Source organism: Nilaparvata lugens, chromosome 11 (assembly GCF_014356525.2).
Source record: "Nilaparvata lugens isolate BPH chromosome 11, ASM1435652v1, whole genome shotgun sequence".
Taxonomy (NCBI): domain Eukaryota; kingdom Metazoa; phylum Arthropoda; class Insecta; order Hemiptera; family Delphacidae; genus Nilaparvata; species Nilaparvata lugens.
The window spans coordinates 3,463,026-3,486,802 of NC_052514.1; the positions used below are offsets into that span (position 1 = coordinate 3,463,026).

At 34.6% G+C, this 23,777-nt stretch overlaps 2 protein-coding genes across 5 annotated transcripts in view; one reads left to right on the top strand and one right to left on the bottom strand.

Moving 5' to 3' along the window:
- LOC111051782 (calcium uniporter protein, mitochondrial) overlaps positions 1-23,777 on the bottom strand; it is a 394,346-nt gene that overhangs the window by 162,351 nt on the left and 208,218 nt on the right. The gene's annotated exons all lie outside the window — the stretch shown is intronic.
- LOC111055756 (myb-like protein X) overlaps positions 1-23,777 on the top strand; it is a 204,096-nt gene that overhangs the window by 60,200 nt on the left and 120,119 nt on the right. Inside the window, exon 1 of one of the 2 annotated variants that reach the window (XM_039437432.1) lies at positions 11,982-12,024. The exons of the other annotated variant lie outside the window; for it this stretch is intronic. The gene's annotated coding sequence lies outside the window, so the exon portion shown is untranslated. Of the gene's footprint in view, positions 1-11,981; positions 12,025-23,777 lie in introns of those variants that run through there. 2 annotated transcript variants of the gene reach the window in all.

Here is a 23,777-nt window from a genome sequence, read left to right on the forward strand (position 1 = left end):
ACTATTCATCTATGAAACAGGGAAATATCGTGTAGAAAAGAAGAAGAAATGAGTGCAATCAAGTGAGAAGTTTTCTTCAATTAATAAATACAGTATGATTTGGAGCGGCTCAGACGTTTCAAGGTTTAGTTCACCGCTGACAACTCTTGTCCTCTATCGATAGCATTCAACGATACAATTCATTCAATACAGCACATATTTTAGAGCGGCACAGTTTATATTAAAATGGAGGTCTTATCAAAAATCGTTACACATACGTTTCTGTGCCTTGTTTCAAAGAGCATGTATACCAAATTTCATCCAAATCGGACAATAACTGCGACAGTAACTGCTGTACAAACAAACAAACAGACAAAAGCCGATCGAGTCGAAACTAAGACCTCAGCTTCGCTTTGGTCAAAAAGATAGCAACACCAATGTTAATAAAATGCTGTCATTATAACGTGACCCTCCTTTAATTGGATAAACATTTGGCTTTTTGGGTTTTGATTCATGCAAGTTTTGAAAACCTTTCAATATTTATGCATGAGAAACCCTTCATGATTCACCTCAAGATTCATTCACTCAAACTCTTCATAATCATTATAAAAAAAATCTGGAGGATCCTTCCCAAATATTATTGGTTTATTATACATGTCATGGATAGTGACGAGCACCATATCGACAATAGTCATACAATAATAGAAAAAACAAGATATTGATACACAAAACACAATTGTACATAATAGAACAACTCTCATCATAACACAAATAACTTATATCTAAGACCTAGACAACATTTATAACTAATGCAACATATTCAATGGTCGAAGACACTTCGCCACTCATAAAAACATTTCTCTAATAGCCAACATTTAAGATTCGTCTTGAGAGAGTAGAGGGTTTGGGCAGCTTTTATATTCTGGGGTAAACAGTTACTCTTTACTTTCCTTGCCCTATTACCATAGGTAAGGAAAGTATTGCTTCCGAAAAAATTAAGGTACCCCAATTTCTATACGTTGAAGGTCCCCTGAGTCATGTATGTGTGTGCGTGTGTGTGTGTGTGTGGTGTGTGTGTGTGTGTGTGTGTGTGTGTGTGGTGTGTGTGTGTGTGTGTGTGGTGTGTGTGTGTGTGTTGTGTGTGTGTGTTGTGTGTGTGTATGAGTGTATGTGCGTCTGTGTAAATGATATCTCATCTCCCAATTAACGGAATGACTTGAAATTTGGAACTTAAGGTCCTTTCACTATAAGGATCCGACACGAACAATTTTGATCAAATGCAATTCAAGATGGCGGCTAAAATGGCGAAAATGTTGTCAAAAACAGGGTTTTTCGTGATTTTCTCGGAAACGGCTCCAACGATTTTGATCAAATTCATACCTTAAATAGTCATCGATAAGCTCTATCAACTGCCACAAGTCCCATATCTGTAAAAATTTCAGGAGCTCCGCCCCAGCAATGCAGATAGATTCCCAATTATCAGGCTTCAGATACAATTGAAACAAAAAAGATCAAGTGGAGTAGATTGAGCATGAAAATCTCTACAATTAATGTTCAGTAACATTTTCACCTAAAATTGAAAATAAGCTTTAAATTCGAGAAAATGTGATTATTCAATTGCAAATTTTGTTGATTCTATTAATCATTCACTATGAAGAGATAGCAGACCTCATGTGTGTCTCCAGCGTTATTGCCCTGTCACAAGCTGGCTCAAATCTTTGAATAGTAGACTTGTGATGCGCGGGAACACTAGCGTCAGGTGATCAATTTTCATAACGGCAAGGAAAGTTGTGTGAGTGCGCCACACCAGATTTTTTTGCCAATGTAATTTGGGTTGTGCTCATAAAACCCTGTCCTGTGCTGTTCAACTCTGACTAAGCCCCTGTATCTTGTACTGTGTTGATGAACATCCACACCAGTCATCCAATCATATTTCATTTTATAAGCAAAATTGCCAGATGGTACAAATATATACTAGGAACCGTCAAAATTCTATTATCTTTGGATAGCGATCTACACGAGAAACGGGGTGGCTTTCTAAACATGATCTTAGGACTCTCTTTTGGGCACGGAAGATAGAGGTAGAGAGGTAGGTATTGAAAGACTTTCAACAAAGAAAGAAAGAAAGATACACTTCTAACCGACAGCATTCCTTATGAATAATCTCATTTTCCATTATACAGTAGTGAAACTTAAATAATCCGCAAGTTATACTATCTTCTTAAATACATATTTACATGAAATCATAGATGAGAACATTCAAGTTATGTTTACAAAATTATGTTCTGAGTGAGATGAGAACATAGAGATCCCCATTTACTTGAGATTATCATTTTGACCCAGATTACCAATATCCAGCAGCAATAATTGTTATATCCAGCAACTCAACCGAATACAATAATATCTGAACACCGACCATTTCTGTTCAACAACACATTAAGTAAACAAGCAGTGCACAAAAATATTTCTCTTATCTCTCTCTCTCCTAAGAACTTATCGTCGGTTGACAAAGTTGCCCGACAAACTTGAAGAACTTCGTTGAAGCATTAAGCACTTCAACTCCACCGCAAGTTGCAACTTTTGCAGCTCCAGTTGTCTCTTCAACTACCAAGTTTGTCTTGCTACTACTTCATTTGAAGGGAAATAGTTTTGTAGTTGTACTAACCGTGAGATTCAGTTCAAACTGTCACCATTCCTCATAGAAAAAACATCAATGCTACCCATTTAATTAATTCTGCCAGTTTGTATTTGTACTACCCGACTGGAGATGCAGTTTAAACTGTCAGAAATCTTCATAAATAATATCAAAGCCACCCATTTAACCTATGCTGACAGTTTGTATTTGCACTATCCGACTGGAGATGCAGTTTAAACTGTCAGAAATCTACATAGATAATATCAAAGCTACCCGTTTAACCTATGATGACAGTTTGTATTTGTACTACCCGACTGGAGATGCAGTTTAAACTGTCAGAAATCTACATAGATAATATCAAAGCTACCCGTTCAACCTATGCTGACAGTTTGTATTTGTACTACCCGACTGGAGATGCAGTTTAAACTGTCAGAAATCTTCATAAATAATATCAAAGCCACCCATTTAACTAATGCTGCCAGTTTGTATTTGTACTACCAAACTGAAGATTCAGTTTAAACTGTCAGCATACCTTGTAAATAACATAAATGCTTCCCATTCAAACACTGCTGCCAGTAACTGTTTGTAGTTTATACTACTCGACCAGAGATAACAGTTTATGTCGTCTGGGACCATAAAATTGCCTTCACTTTAGTAAGTATCTACATCGAAATTTATTGGATTATATTATAGTCTAGCATTTGAGATATTAGTTTATCCATTAGGGTTTGAGTAGAAGCTTATAAATAATGTAATCAATGTTAAATACTAGCAGTTCTGTGAACAGTAGACCTCGCGCTCAGTGAGTTACATTGACCTGTTGTTATGTTTTCTCAAAAATTAATAAATAATTTATCAATTGAAAATGTCTAGAAAAAATCCTAAATAAACGTAGAGCTTTCTGTCCTATATCGTACGGTGACGTGTCGTCCCGGAATGTGAGTGTGAGCGCTGTTCAGGTCTGGCTGCAACTATCTACAACGTTGATGGAAAGATACAATTTTCAAGATGTTCGATGTTTTTGAACGGGTAGTATTATAGTCAACTCTCTACTAACGTTGATGGAAAGATACATTTTCAAAATGTTCGATGTTTTTGAACGGGTAGTATTATAGTCCACTAGACAGCTGATTTATGATGAATAATTCTATAGTCTGATTTTTACGGTAATATTGGCGTATGAAGGAGGTTCCTTTTTCCTTTTATATTATCCTTGAGATGCAAAATTTCCAAAAACCTTGTATATACGTCGATGCGCAATTTAAAAAGGAACATACCTGTCAAATTTCATGAAAATCTATTACCGCGTTTCGCCGTAAATGCGCAACATAAAAACATTTAAACATTTAAACATTCAAACATTAAGAGAAATGCCAAACCGTCGACTTGAATCTTAGACCTCACTTCGCTCGGTCAATTAATGTTCATGGAAATATTGTTACATTTGGACTAATCTTCTCTACAATTTACATCTTATATCACATCTCTATAACAGAATGAAATTCATGTTCAAACAATCAAACAATTTTCATATGACTCACACCCATTTTACAAATGAAACAACACATGATACGAACTTTTGTTAGACGTTATCACATACAGGTTTGAATCTGTGACGTAGCATGGAATGCAATCTATTGGAAACTAAGTGAACCAAAAGGTCAGTGATGACGTTAGCTCCTCCCACTACTAGAAGTGGAAGTGGAACGAGCCAATAGCTGGCCAATCACAGAGGAGAAAGTTACTCAAGCTCACATCAGCGTTCAGCCAATCAGAGTCATCCAAAGTATGGCCTGCGGTAGCCATTTTATCAACCTATAACTATGTGTTACCTAGATTTCTACACAATTCCCCAGTTTGCAGTAATTGGTGCGTTTTCGAATGAAGAAATATCAAGGACTTTCAATAGTAGTTAGAATACATTGAAATGAATTTACATTTCATCATTTCATGTGAGGGCGAAGTTTGAATAAATTTATGTGGATATTGTAATCAAGATGGGTATAGGTTTAGTAAAGAAAAGAGAAATAGAAGACGTTGTACAAAGTCTTACCAAAGAGAATAAAATTCCTATAGAAGATGGAATTCCTATAGAAATTAGTATTGTTATCCTCTTTTGTTGTACATAGAATTATTGAATCACAAATAAGGTTTAGCTGTTATTCTAAGCAGATAAATTATAAATTTTGTAGTGATAGAATTGAGAAGTTAGAAAGATTCTGATCCCTTCTCGAATCACAAAATTTTATCAGAAGTTGAATGGAAATGAGAACTGTACAAAAGAGCTGATTGCCAACATATTCAATTTAAGAATTAGTCACCTTACAAAAGTTTTTACAGTATTTCTAATTAAAATCATCATATCTAAAAACCTAAAAAGCTGACTACAAAAATGAATAATTTGAAGATATTTCTTTAGAGGATTGTACATTCTATTATATACAATCGCTATTAACTTTAAAAAGTAGAGATAATTTGATTAACTCAGAGAAATTAGATTCATCTCCATTATACTAGTAGTTCTGTGAACAGTAGACCTCACGCCATATTCTCATCCACAAGTACCTGATTGACCTTATACAGCAATAGACTGGCTTCTCCACACATCTGTGTAATCACTTGACAGCTGATTTATGATGAATGATTCTATAGTCTGATTTTTACTCTAATATTGGCGTATGAAGGAGGCTCCTTTTATATTATCCTTGTAATGCAAAATTTCCAAAAACCTTGTATATACGACGACGACGCGCAATTAAAAAAGGAACATACCTGTCAAATTTCATGAAAATCTATTACCGAGTTTCGCCGTAAATGCGCAACATATAAGCATTTAAACATTAAGAGAAATGCCAAACCGTCGATTTGAATCTTAGACCTCACTTCGCTCGGTCAATTATTCAGTGTAATAGTATTCATAAAACATTGAAAATGTATTCATAGTTCTCGCATGCAAATGTATTGTTATAGCCTAATATTAGAAACTTCTCAAATCAAGCATTTCAGTAAGAATCATTGTTGCCATTATTCATATTTCTCATTCCACTACTAACGTGCGGTTCAATCTTTAATCTAATTTCAAACAAATCTCCTATCAAACTTCAGCTCTCAAACATAAAGTATTTAAATCCCAAACTTTTCACTCGTTCTACACATTAAAAATAAATCAATTTACCAACTTTCTAGTCCCTACCACTCGACAGAAAGTTTCCAACATATTCACATCCCAACTTTATATTCCTAACTCAAGTTCTCAACCTATGTTATCAACTAATGTTCTCAACTTCTTCTTCAAGACACATTCATTAATGATTCACTCATCTCCATTATAATATGTTGAGACCGACTCTCTTCTATTGTGTTATTCACGTCAAATCTGTAAGCATTATCATAGAGAAACAATAGCTTGAGTAGATATCCCATGGTATAGGGCTTTTATGTCGCTACTTTTTCTGTTATCTCGAGTCGATTACTATCGATTATTATTGAAGATTTTTACTGTTTTGGACGGGTAAGTGTGTATGAAGTGCATAATATGAGAGACTACCAGCGTCACACACCTTTTTGGATAAGAAATACGTGGACTATCAGCTTGAGATAACAATAAAAGTTGCGACATAAACGCCCTATACCATGGGATATCTACTCAAGCTATTGTTTCTCTATGGCATTATATTATTATTAGAATAACAGAATTGTTTCATTTGTACTGCTGTTATTTGATTCAAAAATTTATTTCGTATTTTTAGAACTCTTGGATGGAGCTCAAGGCTTCTTCCTCTAGTCACACCGAAAACTATTGTATTTTAATGATTCTTTTCATTTGTATTTGGCTATGAATTCATTATCAGCGTATGGCTTTGAATGGTGGGGAGACCCAAGGTAGTTCCACCTCGCCGAATATAGTCCAATTTTCCCTAATGTGAAACCAGGCACTAAGGTCATAGTCAACACAATACTTTAAATTTATACAAATTTAAAAAAATTATTTTTGAATGAAAGATTTTTGTAAGCATAAGTCGAATAGTGTTGTTCACATATTCATCTATAATTGACCGAGCGAAGTGAGGTCTAAGATTCAAGTCGACGGTTTGGCATTTCTCTTAATGTTTAAATGTTTTTATGTTGCCCATTTACGGCGAAACGCGGTAATAGATTTTCATGAAATTTGACTGGTATGTTCCTTTTTAAATTGCGCGTCGAAGTATATACAAGGTTTTTGGAATTTTTGCATTTCAAGGATAATATAAAAGGAAGAAGGAGCCTCCTTCATACGCCAATATAGGAGTGAAAATCAGACTATAGAATTATTCATCATAAATCAGCTGTCTAGTGGACTATAATACTACCCGTTCAAAAACATAGGACATTTTGAAAATGTATATTTCCATTAACGTTAGTAGAAAGTTGACTATAATACTACCCGTTCAAAAACATCGAAAATCTTGAAAATTGTATCTTTCCATCAACGTTAGTAGACAGTTGCAGCCAGACCTGATAACAGCGCTCACACTCACATTCCGGGACGACTCGTCACGATACGATATAGGACAAAAAGCTCTATGTTTATTTAGGATTTTTCTAGACATTTTTAATTGATAAATTATTTATTAATTTTTGAGAAACATAACAACAGGTCAATGTAACTCACAGGGCGCGAGGTCTACTGTTCACAGAACTACTAGTATAAATACAAATATAAATTTGATAATAATTCAAAAGGGTACTCGGATTTATATTTTTATTTATAAGAATTGGCTTATACACGTACTATTTATACAAAATCACGAAAGACGCATCATCACTTAACCACTAGACTGATTAACTTGGAATTTTGCATATAGATTCTTAATTTAACGAGGAATGTTATAGGCCTATTTTAAATTCTTCAAGATTTCAGTAGGTCAAGTTTTCAGTTTGACAGGTATGTTCCTTTTTTAATTGCGCGTCGACGTATATACAAGGTTTTTGGAATTTTTGCATTTCAAGGATAATATAAAAGGAAAAAGGAGCCTCTTTCATACGCCAATATAGGAGTGAAAATCTGACTATAGAATTATTCATCATAAATCAGCTGTCTAGTGGACTATAATACTACCCGTTCAAAAACATAGAACATTTTGAAAATGTATCTTTCCATTAACGTTAGTAGAGAGTTAACTATAATACTACCCGTTCAAAAACATCGAACATCTTGAAAATTGTATCTTTCCATCAACGTTAGTAGACAGTTGCAGCCAGACCTGATAACAGCGCTCACACTCACATTCCGGAACGACACGTCACGATACGATATAGGATTATTTAGGATTTTTTCTAGACATTTTTAATTGATAAATTATTTATTAATTTTTGAGAAACATAACAACAGGTCAATGTAACTCACTAAGCGCGAGGTCTACTGTTCACAGAACTACTAGTATAAATACAAATATAAATTTGATAATAATTCAAAAGGGTACTCAGATTTATATTTTTATTTATAAGAATTGGCTTATACACGTACTATTTATACGAAATTCACGAAAGACGCATCATCACTTAACCACTAGACTGATTAACTTGGAATTTTGCATATAGATTCTTAATTTAACGAGGAATATTATAGGCCTATTTAAAATTCATCAACATTTCAGTAGGTTAAGTTTTCAGTTTGTAAAGATTTCAATTGCGGAGCACGGGTTACCTACATGCTAATAGGTTATAAATGCTGGCAGTTGGGAGTGAACGTCACCATACTTCAGAAACTTTAATCAGTTTCAACAAAATACAGAATTTGGCGGCTAAATAAGATAACATGCAAAGTGAGTGAGTGCTCAAGGAAGGAAGAAGGCTTTGGTGACATCACATTGACAAAAATGCCTTCCAAATCTGCCGCTTCTTCTCGTTCGAAGATCAAGTTGACACTAACGAACTAATGTGAGCCAGATAGTGAGTGAGTCCAACAGGGAGAGATAGTAAAAGAGTAGGTGGTCGGAGAAAGTTTAGTTGAAGAAGAGAAAGAAGCAGTAGATGGAGAAGGAGGAAGATGAGGAGGAGGAGAAGGAGGAGGAGGAGGACGAGGAGGAGGAGGATGAGGCGGAAGAGTAGGAGAAGAAGAAGAAGAAGAAGAAGAAGAATAAGAAAGCGAACAAGATAAAAAAGTTCAAGTAGCAAAGAGCAGGAAGACAAAACGAAATTTGAAAAAGGCAGGCACAAGGTGTAAGCGTGTAGTGTAGGCTTCAGTACGGGATGAGTTGGCAATGATTGATGAGCTCGGAAAACTTTAGCCAGCAGGAAAATCTGTCAATAAATCACAGTTTTTCCAACAGTGAAAAATGAGTTGGATACACGAAACACCTCAGCTGCTGACTTCCTCAACATCAACCCATGCTGGCATTTCGTCAATCAACATAAAGGTTATTCAGCACTATTTCAATTAATGGAATTTGTTATATTCATTTATTACATAAAACATAGAAAGGCTCACAGACAAACTCCAGTACGAGCCTTAAGCTGCGTTTACACCAAAGTTATTAATAAAATGTTGATAACTTAATCCTTATAGATTCTATTAGATTGAACATATTCTATCATACACATGATGAACATATAGAATCTATAAGGATTAAGTTACTAACATTTTGTTAATAACTTTGGTGTAAACGCAGCTTTAGAGACGGTTTCCAAGCTCGGGATTTAGATAAGTTCTAGACTTTAAACAGCTGGAGTCAGAAACTTGGCTTTCCAAAACAGTCGCAAAACAGTAGTCGCAGTTTTTATTTTTTCATTTCTATGATTCGGAACGTTTTTCCTTGACGAAATTAAAAATTCCTAATCAATTAAAATGAGCTGAAACTTTACACTATTTTCTCTTCATGTTATTTTGTGTTCAAGTTTGTAGTTTTTCGAAATTTAATTCAAACGTGACTATGACAATGACTACGACTACGCCCCGTTTCGGAAAGCCAATTTTCTGACTCCAACTGTTTAAAGTCTAGAACTTAGCCATATCCCGAGCTCGGAAACTGGCCCTTAATGACATATTTGATAGTATAAGATCACAATTGAAAAAGAAAATATAGAGAAGCTATAGTTAGGCCCTAGGCCCACGTTATAATGGAAGTAGACAAAGATAGGAGAACTGCGTTGCCGATTCTCTGCCTTCTTTGGAGGATAGTTGATATCAGTATATCCGATGTAATATGAACTGTTCATTCTTGTTTATATATTATTACAATTAAAAAAGAAAAGATATAGATGCCTCTAGTTAGGCTTACGTTAAAAAAGTAGACAAAGATAGGAGAACTGCGTTGCCGTTTTGCCGATTCTCTGTCTTCTACACATAGGTGATATCAGTATATCTGATGTAATATGAACTGTTCATTCTTGTTTAAAATAATTCATAATATTTTACTTGTCAAGAAAATATATTCTTCAATGATTAAATAAAAAATGTTCATCATCATTGAGATTAAATGTTTTGTCAAATAATCATATTTATACATTGTTAAATACGATCTGCCGTATTCACGGAGTGATCCGTGGTCCAGTGGATAGAGTGCCTGCGTAGCAGCATAGAGATCCCGGGTTCAAACCCTCTCCATACCAAAAGTTTTTTAACCAGATCACTCCCGTGTTATCGGATGGGTACGTTAAACTGTCGGTCCCGGCTGAAGTATGACAGTCGTAAGGCCCATTGACGGACGGCTTAAATTATATATTCGCAGGCGGTGGGACCTTCCCGCAAGGGACTCCCCACCAACAAAAGCCATACGAATTTACTTTTTTTAACGATCTGCCAAACGTTGCAGAGCGAGAAAAGAACATATTAGTTGATAACATAGGTTTAAGAGCGAGTTAATTGTTAAATTTGTTTATTCTCAAAAATAGTTTATAGAAAGTGCGTGAAGTTCTCGGTTCAAAATTTTCCAATTTTATTCGAAATTTATATTTTTTGGATAATTGTTTCTAATTCTATAGGATTTAGTGATTCATAATATATGTTTTTGATTGAAGATTTTTAGGTTTTTTGAAGTTTAAATAAAATTGTTATTCTAATAAGTGATAGTAGCTTAACCTACATTTTGATTTGGACTGTAGTATAAATTCGAGAAAGGACAGTTCTGGGCATAAGCCTGTTATGCCTTCTCACATAAGTGTAATAATATTGTGTATGACTGAATAAATAAAAATATAGTACATAAGCTGTAAAGCAATAAATTCATGAGCTCCCCAACATCGAATAATATACTTCCCACGTTATAAATCACAAAATGTTTTGCTGATCATGCGAAAATTCGGTTGAAACTTCTCATCAAACTTTAGGTCTATAAATTACTGTTAGTTCTCTCGACTCAAATTCACAATATACTCAATGCACATAGTAAGTATTCTGCAGGCACGTGGTATGTGTGAGGAACTCAATCAACTTGGTATTATCTTGTTTCACTTTGTTTTCAATAGAGTTCAAATCAATTTCGGTACAACTATATTCTGAACTTACAACAGAATATGATGCTACATATTTGCCAACAGGTATCAACATCTTCTCATCATTTTTTATGTGCCTTCAATTTATATATAAATGTATATTTTTGTAATTTCAGAGAATAATATTCTATCTAATTGTGTGTTTTCTAAGAATATATACATGACTTGCCTAGGGAATGCGACTAGGTACCACCCCGACTACTTGTCCCCTTTTAAAACCTTCTTTAAAAACTTTTCCTTTTCCTTCTTCTTCTTCTTCTTCCTTGTACAGTTTTGCGTTTATGTATCCAATAAAGCTCCATCTCTTTGGTTCAGTTCACTGTTTCGTTTGAAACAGTTAGTTTTGTTTATCACCCTCTCACTCGCCATTTACTCAAGCAAAAAGCTCATGTGAGCATTGTCCGCAATTAAAAAAAGTCATTAAAGTAGTGACAAAGGGAGTTTATTTATTTTTTAATGGTTCTTGCAATATAATGCTCGTTGAGGAGGATTTAAGAAAACTTCTAAGCTTTATTGAATGGATTTCATATACGATTTATAAATGTATCTCTTGTTTTATATTCAATTAACAGAATGAAATGACTTCCTACATCAATATAGTTATGAACTCACATTGCTTTGAGAGAAAAACGAATGAAAATATGAAATCATGATTATATTTTCAAGTTCATATTCTCTACAAAAATGCTTTTGCAATTTATATGGAAGACAGAATAATTAATAAAATATGTAGTACCCTCTTTATTTAAAACATTTCAATTGAAAATGTTTCAAATAAAACAAGTCATGTTCTATATTGTTTTTATTAATTTTAATGAAGTAGCCCATACCAGTGGAATCATATTATGGAAGACGAAGTACATAAATGCTAATTTTTCATTTTCCATTTTTCCAGGTAAATGCAGATCCAATTTGCAGAATACAATTGACAATAATTGGTATGTAATGAGTAATTGATTTCATTTTGTTTTTAGAATATTCCTTTATTGTTTATAACAAGAGATAATATCCATCCATTCAAATACGACTTTCAAGGAACATTTCAATCGAAAATAATCATACAATATTTTCTATGAAAGGTGGAATAATCCTGCTACAAAGAATTTGCATGAATTGCTTGAACTCTATTAAATGTATTTGATTTGATTGGTTGATTAAAACTTCGAACAAGAAAGTTGATCCTCTTTCAAAATTCTTGGTTTATAATCCTTTTTGTCATAACAAAGGTTGATTCAACTTTTGAAACAAGTGACGGGTAACACTAATTCACAATAATACTTTGACTTCTTAAGGTGCGTACAGATATACGCGCCGCGAAAATGAGCAATTCACTTTTAATCAGCTGATGCCAAGCTTTTTATATTTGTATCTTACCGGTTCTGTAAAATACAGATATAGTCAGCTGATTAAAAGTGAATTGCTCATGTTCGCGGCGCGTATATCTGTACGCACCTTAAGAAGTCAAAGTATTATTGTGAATTAGTGTTTCCCGTCACTTGTTTCAAAAGTTGAATCAACCTTTTGTTATGACAAAAAGGATTATAAATCATGAATTTTGAAAGAGAATCAACTTTCTTGTTCGAAGTTTTCATCAACCAATCAAATCAAATACATTTAATAGAGTTCAAACATGAGCAATTCACTTTTAATCAGCTGATGCCAAGCTTTTTATATCTGTATCTTACCGATTCTGTAAAATACAGATACAGTCAGCTGATTAAAAGTGAATTGCTCATGTTCGCGGCGCGTATATCTGTACGCACCTTTACAGACTGAATAAGTAGAATTGCGTTGTACGATCAAGACAAAGTGGGCAAAGTAAACATATAAATAGAATGAACATAATTATAAACAAAGTAGACAAAATAAGATTTCTCAGAAGTGAATTGAGGCTTGATACTAAATGAATAAACTGTTTCATAAACAGACTAGATACTTTGAACGTAAGCACAATTTCGTTACTTTGTTTCAACTATGATGAAGGTGATTAATAGAGAACAAATAATAGAAATAGATGGTTGGAGATGAGATGAAGATGAAGATATAAATAAAGTAAGAAGATGGAGAAGTGAAACGATTATTCAGACTTTGATGAAAGATTTCAAACGATAAGCTTTTCTTTGAAACAGTTCAGTTGCTTTAAAGTTCCTCTACAGTGTTTCAACTTACTTTCAATAACTCGCCAGCTCAAACGCAATCTCAAAAATCTGGTGTGGCGCACTCACACAACTTTCCTTGCCGTTTTGAAAATTGATCAACTGACGTGAAAATGTTACTGAACATAAATTGTAGAGATATTCATGTTGAATCTTTTCCAATATTTTTTTTTGTTTAAATTGTATCTGAAGCCTGATAATTGAGAATCTAAAATCAAACTTTGCATAGATGGGGCGGTACTCCTGAAATTTTTACAGATATGGGACTTGTGGCAGTCAATAGAGCTTATCAATGACTTTTTTAGGTATGAATTTGATCAAAATCGTTGGAGCCGTTTTCGAGAAAATCGCGAAAACCCTGTTTTTTAACAACATTTTCGCCATTTTAGCCGCCATCTTGAATTGCATTTGATCGAAATTGTTCGAGTCGGATCCTCATATTGTAAGGACCTTAAGTTCCAAATTCCAAGTCATTCCGTTAATTGGGAGATGAGATATCGTGTACACAGACGCACATACACTCATACATACACACACATACAGACCAATACCCAAAAACCACTTTTTTGGACTCAGGGGACCTTGAAACATATGGAAATTTAGAAATTGGGGTACCTTAGTTTTTTTCAGAAAGCAATACTTTCCTTACCTATGGTAATAGGGCAAGGAAAGTAAAAAACAAACAATTTTCAATGAGTGTTTTAATAGAAAATATACAATATAGTCTCTGAAATGTGGAATTATCCTGCTACAAAGAATTTGTAACTCGATTGAACATTATTAAAAGTACTTGTTTGAGTGATTGGAACCACATGAACTAATTCAGGATAATACTTCGTCTTCTTACTGACTAAATGAGAAGAATTGCGTTGTATGATCTAGACGGAGTAGGCGAAGAAAACTTGTAGATAAAATAATATACAGAAAGAAAAAGTAGACAAAATAGAGTATGTTCGAAATTAATCGTGGCTCTAGTAAAGAACTGAAAGAATAAACTGTTTTGAGAACAGACTAGATAATTTAAAGTTAAGTTCAATTCGTTACTTTGTTCCAACTATGATGAACAAGTAGTAGACTAAGTAGATGAAGTAAAAAGATGAATAATAGAAGATGAAGATGAAGATATAGATGAAGTAAGAAGATGAAGAAGTGAAACGATTATTCAGACTTTGATGAAAGATTTCAAACGATAAGCTTTTCTTCAAAACAGTTCAGTTGCTTTAAAGTTCCTCTACAGTGTTTCAACTTACTTTCAATAACTCATCAGCTCAAACACAATCTCACAATTACTACCAAAAGTTATAGCATAGCTCGTCATAAATCACGAAATTTGTTGAGAGAAATTCCCAAATTTACTACCACTTCTACGAAAAACACAAATTTGACCCCCATTCAAAACGATGCTGCAATTTCTGAGATTCTGACAAGATTCTTAATGTATAACATCAATGCTACCCCTGAAACTGATGATGACAGTTTAGAGTGAATCTCAATGAGGCAATAAATTTCACGTGGACCAAACTATTCACAGCTTGCCAAATAGCGGCGATAGAAATGTTTTACAACTTTCAAATAATTTCAAAACAGCTTCAGATGGGAGACGCGCTCATTACACAGTGTACGGTATTTATACCAGTCAAGCATACGCCAGTGAAATACGTCATTGCCGCTTTTAACAAAACAGCTGAGTTGGCAAAACTGCAGATGAACAGAGGAAAAGAGGAAGTGAGAGTCAGAGAGAAAGGAGAGTGAGAGATAGAGAGAGAGATGAAGAGAGAGATAAAGAGAAAGAGTGAAAGAGAGAGATAAAGAGAAAGAGAGAGAGAGAGAGAAACAGAGAAAGAGAGAGACAGAGAGAGTGATAAATTGATAGATTATCTGCCTCTATTAGGGCGGAGTTAGGACTCTTGGTCCTCTCCGCCACACAATCCTTAAAAAGAGAGAGAGAGTGAGAGGAGAAAAAAGAAGAGATAGAGGGTGTGTGAAAGAGAGAAGGGGAAACGAAGAACGAGAGAGAATTGGGAAGAGGGACAACTGATGAGAATGAGGAGAAGAGACAAAAGGAGAAACATATCAGTAGATTGAGATAGAGAGGGATTGATTGATTGACTGAGTACTTTATTTATGTGGATTACAATATATAATGGCTTATACACTTATATACAATAGCTTACAATACAGAAAAATTATAGATGAATTTACATAATATAGACTAAGAGAATAATTATTGAACTGTATATGATATGAAAAAGTAATTTGTAACTATAGATAATTATATTGTTATGCATCTACATAAATCGATGTCCATTCTTCGGAAAGAATATTAAAAATATTGAATATTAAAAGAGAAAGAGAGAGAGAAAGACAGAGAGAGAGAGAGAGAGAGAGAGAGAGAGATATGAAAGAGAGTGACAAAGCCAGTATAAGTGAAGATAAGCAAGTGAAGATAGGGAGGAATAAAGGTAAATGATGGGATGAAGAGATAGAGCAGAGGCAGATGAAGAGATCGAAAGAGAGAGAGAGAGTGGAGAGAAGAAACCGAGAGATCCAGAGACTTTTAAAAATATGAGGAGAGAGACAAATGAAAAGATTGAGAGAGAGAGAGAGAGACAGATACACAGAGAGAGAGAGACAGAGACAGAGAGAGAAATGAGAAGAGAGAGATAAAAGGTGTGTGTGTGTGAAAGAGAGAAGGGGGGAAGAAGAACGAGAGAGAATTGGGAAGAGAGACAACTGAATAGAATGAGGAGAAGAGAGGAAAGGGGAAATATATGAGTAGATTGAGAGAGAGAGAGAGAGAGAAAGAAAGAAAAGTGAGAAGGGTCAGATAAAGGGTGTGTGTGAGAGAGAGAAGGGGGAAAGAAGAACGAGAAAGAATTGGGAAGAGAGACAAACGAAGAGAATGTGGAGAAGAGAGAAAAGGAGAAATATATGAGTAGATTGAGAGAGAGAGAAAGAAAAATGAGAAGAGTCAGATAAAGGGTGTGTGTGTGAGAGAGAGAAGGGGAAAAGAAGAAGAACGAAAGAGAATTGGGAAGAGAGACAACTGAAGAGAATGAGGAAAAGAGAGAAAAGGAGAAACATATGAGTAGATTGAGAGAGAAAGACACAGAAAAATGAGAAGAGAGAGATAGAGGATGTATGAGAAAGAGAGAGCGATGAGGAAAACGGAGAATGAGAGAGAATTTGAATTTATTATTACCAATTTATTAGAATTGGTCCAAATCCCATCAGTAAATTCCGAATATTTTGGCACTGATACCAAAGATTGTAGTAATGGCTTCATTGTAATCGGAATTTGGCATAAATATGGTTCACGTATTACGGGAGCTGAGGGTCCCATTATTCAGTCATATAATAACCAGCAGTAGTATATACAATAGTTGGATAACCAGGGCCCCTGTTGGATGAGGAAATACCTCAATATAATATTAATACTATTATTTATTAAAAAAACACACACAAAACAAAATTACAAAGAATTATGAACCAAATAAAACACAATAAAATGTTACAAATATAAAAAACCTTATATAAAGATATTATAAGCTAATATCTGTACAAACTAATATTTTAGTAATCTCCAATTCTAATAACTAGTTAACTACTAATATTATTAGTTTGTATTTTCTCATGGAATGGGACTTTGGTTTCTGGATCAAGATCTCCTATAGACTAGATATAGCAGAAATATACTAGATATAAGACTAGATAGAAACTATATAGTGACTATTGACACTACATAATTATATATATGGACTAGTTTCATTGTAGTATGAACTGATGACATTAACGCCATCAATATCTTAGTTGATCAAGAACAGTACAGGTAGGCAACTTCAAAACGTAAAGTTTTCAGTTCATCAAAACTTTCAGTTCATCGGAACGTAACAAAGTGAACGTTCGTGACGTCATCACGAGTGATGCCTTTCGCTCTCACTAGCAGCCGACATTACGTTCCGACTAAAGGAGCGAGATTCCAATTCACTACAGTATCCTGAGGAAGCTTCAAGCAAAACACTACTCTATTATGACAACATATTAGCCAAGTTAATGAGATAAATTATTTCTATCCTATAATTACATTCCAATTGATATTGAAAGATAGGGCTAGAACCATGATTGTACGAACAATCATTCATTAAGATACAGTCATCTTGAATGAATAATCTCTGTGAAATTGGTTCTAGCAGACACATCGTCTCAATCGTTCATTCTAATCTTTTGACTTTCCATTTCTGAATTTTCTTTTAATGACAAAGACAATGTGGGTGATAGATAAAGATATATTTTTGAATACTTGAAACCTTCAAACACTAATAACTTTGAATCTCCGTCACTCAGCGTAGCAAACATATTAGCAATGTTCATTTTCTCACTCATGGTTGACAGCCTGAAAGAGTCAGACTGTGCTAATTATCGAAGAGTTGATGGGGTGGTGTGGTTTTGACAAACCGGGGGATTCCCGGTCGTCAACCTTTTCAACATACTGATACTGTCAGAGTTGGAAATTCGATGTATTCATGATTTCAAAATTCGTCACAAGTCGAGCTAAATCAATGGAGCACTTTTGGAGTCGAATAGGAAGGAATGGTCGTTATAAAGCAGATGGTTGTCGGAAAGTTTATATACCGTTATCACTTCCAGAGAGAGTGAGAGAGAGACAGACAAATAATGTGACTGGCAGTGATGACGTCACGACGTAAACAGTGTACGTGTGTATCGGAGCCATGTATCACTCCCATCTGACCGCTGGGCGCTAGTTCTGTATGTCCTTATTTTTAACGCTTGAACATAAGTTGAATCTTGTGTAACGATCCATTTTTTTGTATGTGAAAATATCAAAAATATTGTCCAGTTTTAAAATAAACTAAAGTTTCAACCCTGCTATCTGCCAACTAACATATAAGTAACTAAATAGATAAGGCAGCTCTAGCCGAGCTCTTTGAGATAATTGCTCAAAACAATTTAGGCACCTCTATCCTCTTTCCTATTCCTAACTGGCATAATGATAAACAATAAAAAATCCGCTGCACATGTTCCCTAAAACAGGGACATAATATTAAAACCCTTACACTTGTAAAACACATGAATAAAGGAATCTGAATCTGAATCATTTTTCATAGTCTCTCATAGTCCGGTTTTTTGATCTTTCTCACAGTCTTTCTATGATCACGACACTCCAATATCTTTCAACCAAATCATTCCCCCATCAAAGCTTTTCCTCTCTCTTTCCACCTCTCATTATTACTGATTCTTCTATCCTCCCTGTTTACGACACTAGAGTAAAAATCATATGATTTGTTACCATAGAGTAAAGTCTAATATCATAGAGTAAAGGAGCATTTGTCTCTGCTGATATCTCTCAGCCAAACCGTATCCTCCAACAAAAGATCTCCTTCACCTTCTCACTCTCACTCATGCTCTTCTATCCCTCTACATAATCCTTTCACTCTCTCTCACTCTCTCTCGTCACAATTGTTTTATTACTAGCCATATTCGCTCATAAAAGCCAGTCAGCAATCTCATGATGGACTGACAATAACCCTGTACCTTGTACCTCTCATATAAAACGCCGCCATCAAATCCATTTGTTGGCTGTATTACACTCATAACATGAGTTGTAAAATTCTGCAGTGTTGATCGACTACCAACCCGTAAAATTTACCTTTTGTTAGATATTGCGTGGAGGTTGTAAATCGTATAAACCTGGAAAATTTCTCCGGTCATTCGGTAAATGATAATTCACTAGACCTAGGTCTAATAAAATGTTACCTGGCATGATTGGTAAAGAAATACTATGTTTTCCTCCACCTACTCTCTAAAGTACTAACTTTACTCCCTGTAACATAATACTGAAGTGTCACTTTTTCGCTCTCGGTAGTAAAAAACAGAAAAACTCCCTAGGGAGTAAAACTGACTCCATTTAAATAACATGGGAAGCATCTCTATATTAAAAACTTGCATGGTAATAGGTTAGAAGGTCTAAGCTCAGATGAGAAAGCATAATAGAGGTGTATGTCATTGAGTCAACTGAAATCAATACCACAACCAGAAATTTGATCAACTCATGAAATATATGTTTGTATGATATGATATTCTTAATATTAGTTGACTATAGAAATTTATACAATTTTTAAAATATTTTATTCTATTCAAAATACCAGCCAACAAATATTTTTGATCTGCAATTCAAATCTGAACCGCGTGATCTGGAGTCAGCCATTTTTGGTAGCTGCCCAGCTGATATAATTGTTACAACTTTTAGATAGCGCAATCGGCAGTGCCAATCAGACGACCGGTTTTTAGGTTTTAGATTTTAGGTTATGCTGTTAGGAAACATTGTCACCAATACGTGAGTTATTAGAATGATTTTATTTGCAGTTCCTATAAAAAATGTAGATGGAGGAAAAATGTTGTGTACATCACGAGCGAAAATACTTTTTCTCCCTCAGGAAAATTGTTGCCCTCGGCTTCGCCTCGGGCTTCAAACTTTTTCCCTCAGGGAGAAAAAGTCGTACTTTTCACTCTAGATATACAAATAACTATTTCATACTAGCTTGATAAAGAACAAAGTTCTAAGCAACATATTCTCTATTAATTGAATACTTTACTCGTAGTTATGATACAGTCCATAGTTATTTATGAAAATTTTTCGAGATCTTTATAGTTACATATTGTTAGTTTAGTAATTGGGTAGATTCTGGTTTTCAATTTTATAGTTTCAAGTTTCTAGATTTCAACTCTTTAGTCTCAAGTTTTTGGTAATTCACCTTCTAAATTAATTATTAAATATTGTTGTTAATATAATTATTATTTAACGAAAATCCCAAATAAATGCTGCAAATCAGCCCGAAGACCTTTGCTACTGCAGACATTGACAACAGGCTTAACAGGTTTAACAGGATGAGAACTACTATCCAAAATTTTTGGATAGTAGTTGGATTTTGGATTTTGGATTTTGGATTTTTGGACTATCCAAAATTCTTGGATAGTAGTTCTCATCGAATTTCCATCTGGCTGTTAAACCTGTTGTCAATGTCTGCAGTAGCAGAGGTCTTCGGGGTGATTTGCAGCATTTACTTGCGATTTTCGTTAAATAATAATTATATATTAATTAGCATTTGAACAAATGCATTCTCTATTTAATTCCATCTGTAATTGTTGTTAGTATTCATATTCATCATGAAGGAATTTCGGAAACACTAGTTAATTTATCCTGAAACCTGCGCTTTTCCACTAGTCGGAAAACTGCAAAATTATTCGCCATCATTCGTCAGTGGTTTTTCCACGCTGACTTTCCACCACGGAGTGGAACGATTTGTAGAGTGTTGAGCGAGGCAAATGATTTTCTTTGTTGGCCAGAACAATTCAGAGGGCAGACCGAAAGCGAGGGCCGAATTCAATTCAAATGAGTGAACATTAGTGCTCAACATAGATTCTGAATGCCTGACAGATGTACAAGAAGCAGAAGGTCACGAAGAAGAGGAAGAACGAGAAGATGAAGAACGAGAAGTGGAAGAAAAAGAAGAGAGAAAGGAGAACACGACGCTCAAGAGGATACTAAAGACGAGAACAGGAAGAGAAGGAAAGAAAGAAGAAGAGCCAGAAAAAAGAGAAAGAGAAGGAGAAGATTTGGAAGAAATGAATGAGTGGGACGAACATGAAGAAGAGAAATGTTAAAGAACAAGAAGATTGTGGAGAAAGAGCAGTAGGAGGTGGTGGATGAGGAGGAGGAGGAGGGAAGGAGGAGGAGGAGGAGGAGGAGGAGAAGGGGTGAAGGTGGAGAAGTAAAAGAGGAAGAAGAAGAACAAAAACATGATGAAGAAGAAGAAGAAGAAGAAGAAGAAGAAGAGGAAGAAGAACCGACACTGAAGGGAAAGAAAAGGATATGAATTGGAATAAATAAATCAATGAGACAAACAAGAGGAAGAGAAGGGGGAGAATAAGTATAAGGAGAGAAAAAAAACTAGAAGTTCAGAATGAAGGAGAACGTGGAGGAGAACGAGAAGAAGGAGAAGAAGGAGTAGAGGAAGGAGTAGAAGAAGAAGAAGAAGAAGAAGAATGAGAATCCATTCAGCGACTAACGATAGGCTACAAATTGTTTTTGTGAGCTAGTCAGCTACTGAAATCTGACTACAATGATGATAATTAATAATGCTGTTAGGGTACAATGCACCAGAGCAATAGCTCACATCTCACCAATAAAGCCTGTAGTAGCTCCCACATTCACTTAAAACTGTCAGAATGAATTATAGAAAAACATGTATGCTTACTATTCAAGCGTTGAAGTCAATTTCACTGTAGACTCTGCTCTCAGAAGTGCCTGGCTAATGATTCCCATTTCACCTCTAATTTGTCCCATTCTATAAGCTATTTGTATCCTAATTAAAACTCTCATACCTTTTTTGTCGTTTTTTTATTCTTGTTTATTCAATTTATTGAAAAAAAGTTCTTTCTTGTTATTTTTTTCATGATTCTTGATTGATTTCAAATTGATTTTGTTCTTGTTCACTCTTCTTCTTGATTTCGATTAGACTTTGTTTTCGTTCTTTGTTCTCTTGTTCATTGGCATTGTTCTCTCTCCTTGTTCTCTCTTCTCCATTCTCCTACTGATCTCAGATTGGACATTTAAACCCTCCATCTGTCCTTCATCTCTCTTATTTCCTTCTTCATTTGTTTGTACTTTTTGCCAATTAAGTTTCATTCAAGATAAGATGAGTTGTGCAGTACAAAGTTTATGAGGAATTCACAAAGTAAACTGAGATAAACGACAATGAGGAGACAAAAAGGAATACGATAGAGATAAAGTAAGAGGGGAGAGTAAGAGGAATGGGAGATGTGAATAACGTGGAAAAGAGAAAGGGGAAATATAGAGAGGTTGTAGATGAGAAGCGTCAAAGAGGCTATGAAAAGAAACTATAATTTGAGAGCGGACAAGTGAAGAAAAATCAGAGATAATAAAGAATGAGAACCATTTCGATGAAAAGTGAGTAGAAAATAATGTGATAAAAATGGATGAATAAGAAAACGGATAGTAGAGGTATAGGAGAAGAAAGAAAGGAAGGAGAACAAATTGGAGATAAAGTGGAGAAGAGAACAATATAATGAGGAGTAACAGAAATATTATTGAACTACACATTTCCTCTTTCATCCCCCTTTCTCACCGTATTCTCCGCTTTCACTTTCTCAGTAACTTTCCCATTTTTCTCGAAAAATTTTGGTCGATTCTCTCAGTTTTTCTCCTAATCTATTCCATTCATTTCAAACTGACAGATTTGGTTGAATTGGGAGTACAGTATCAGAGGGATGTTAACAAGGAACGCTGCAGTTTCAAATGGATCTTACAAATTCTAATACCAATTTATTGTTATTGCTTGAATACACATACAGACATAGTGAAATATTACCTCTTTTCAAGGACTATTTCGTGAACTTGTTACACCTAGATCTGATATAACTATTGAATTGAAGGACTGAGGTGACATAAAATACACTGTAGGATTTACATAGATTCAAAGAAGGTGGAAGTTTCTCAATAGAAATAAAAGAGGGTAGTACTATATAGCCATGGCACTGGAATGGTGTCATAAAATTTTATCATAAGACGGGAAACTTGGATTTTGAAGAGACATTTACGAAGATTTCCAGCTCCAAACATTCAAACATTGTAATATTCCTGTAGGTTATTTATTTATTTATTCCATTTCAAACATAACTAAGTTGATGGATCTAATAATGAAGCCTTGAGGAGATGAAATTTCTGGAAAATACCGTAATGATTTTAACAACTGTAGTCAACCAAAATCAAATTGAGACATTAGCACCACTTCAAATTCTTGAACATTCAATTTGAACTTGAAATTCTTCAACATTGAATTATTAATGCTGCAGTTAATCGATCAAAATGATAATCAAAATGATAATCAAAATGATAGAGTCATTATCAAAATTTCAATTTTCAATCATCAACTGTAATTATTTGGAAGACATAACTTAGGATCAGATTCAGATTTAAGATGAGCAATACAATACAATAATAACTACATGAAGAAAGGATTGAATTAAGAATACTTGATGTTCGACAAACCAATCACAGGAAAGATTGGTGACAAGTTTACACCACAAGCCCCGCCTACTCGCTCCTGATTGGTCAATGTAATTCGAATTTCTGCCGGCAGATGTCAGTACGTACTGGGTCGAGACAGCCTGCCTCAGGTTCGAACATCAAATAATATTTATTTATACATACATGTTGACTACACATGATAATATAATGATTGAGGACACGCTTTTTATGACTGATATCCTATTACAACTAAAACATGAATCTCAAAGTGAAAGTTAATATTCGGGTGAATCTGAAGGTGGATGAATGAATCTAAAAGGTGGATCTTAAGAGGTGAATCTAAATGTGAATGAATAGATGAATGAGCGAATCTTAAAAGGTGGATCTAAAGGTGAATGAATGAATCTAAAAGGTGGATCTTTAGAGGTGAATCTAAAGGTGAATGAATGGATGAATGAGTGAATCT